Genomic DNA, 1,503 nt, shown 5'->3' with positions numbered 1-1,503 from the left:
GGGAGGGGTTCTAGGGAGAATAGAAAAAGACCTTGCCTGACACCTCAATCCCGCAGGTTTCCTGCCACTTGTACGACCAGTCCCCTGCAGCCGCATCTGCCCGTCGTTCTGGTGGTCACAGGTACTCAGACATGTGCAATGCAGGATCGGCATTCCAGCATTGTAAATGAGGGTACAGAGCACCTGCACACAAGCCGGAGCTTTGGAGAGCATAGAAGAGTGCCGACTGTGTGGGGAACAAGGGATAAGGCAAGTAAACAACTTTTTCTGTTCGCTAGAAAAAGAAAAAAAAACAAAAAAACAAAAAAAAAAACATAAAAATACTTGCCGAGAGGAGGCAGCCCCACCGCAAGGGTAACTTATTTTTCACCAAGTTCAACAAAAAAAAACACATACTAGATGGCCACATTCTATGTACAATACAAAAAATATGAACACTTGTTACATTTATATTTTTCCCCTAATAATGCTCAACATTAGGAGACATGACCGTAAAGTGTCCAAAATTATACAATGTTACCACCAACTGAGTATATGTCTGTAGTTCACAAAAGCCATTCCCAGAAGGCATAATCATACTCAACCAAGTACTAACAATGGGGCCTATTATACTAAAAGGGCAAATGACTGTTCACTAAGCTAAGGGAAAATTCACCTGCAAAGTGAATGTGAAGCTCTGCTGACATCCACCATCGAATCATGTGCAAGCAAATATACTGGAGCAGACAGAATCTGGAACAATTGCCCACAGAAACCATTCAGCTTCTCTCAAGTTTGTTCAGTTAAGGTCAAGTTTGTTCAGTTAAGGTCTGAAAATGAAAAGATATGCCGACTGGTTGTCATGGACAACTGTTCCAGATTCTGTCTGCTGCAGTTTTGATAATTCTCAACCACCCCCCGCCCCCTCACCTTTTTTCTTGCATGTTATTGAGTATTCTTTGCAAAGTACATTTTTCACCACATTCATTAAGCCAAAGGAAAAATTCCAGTGCAAAGTGATGATAGATAGATAGATTAGATAGATAATCAACCCCTATGTTTACCAAATTAGAAATTGAAATTGAGGTTTCCCCCTATACTTTTACCCTACGATCACATGATTATAGCATGCATACCACAAGCTGAATTGTTTGTTTTGGTTAAACCAGATAAAGAATGGCATTGTACAGTGTACAGTATGTCCCCATACAAAAAGGGAGATTTGTGAGCTATATAGCCTACATGTAGAACTGGAAGCAAAAGAGCAATACAAAATAACACAAGAGTTATCAGCTATCCTGCTTTATTTTTTAATCATAGCATACTGAAGAAAGGTGAAATGTGATTAGTTGCTATGGGCAATAGCGGGATACTACATGTTGACCTTTGCGTTGCCTTGAAATGTAATTAATTCAATCATGCTAAATAGCTCAGCTGATTGGTTACAAAATAAAATTAAAAAAAAGTTTAACCCTTCAACTACAAAATGGAACAAACAGTAATAAAATATTCTTGTTGATGTGA

This window comes from Nanorana parkeri, unplaced genomic scaffold (assembly GCF_000935625.1).
Source record: "Nanorana parkeri isolate BGI_ZX_2015 unplaced genomic scaffold, ASM93562v1 scaffold205, whole genome shotgun sequence".
Classification (NCBI taxonomy): domain Eukaryota; kingdom Metazoa; phylum Chordata; class Amphibia; order Anura; family Dicroglossidae; genus Nanorana; species Nanorana parkeri.
This window is presented reverse-complemented; position numbering follows the sequence as displayed.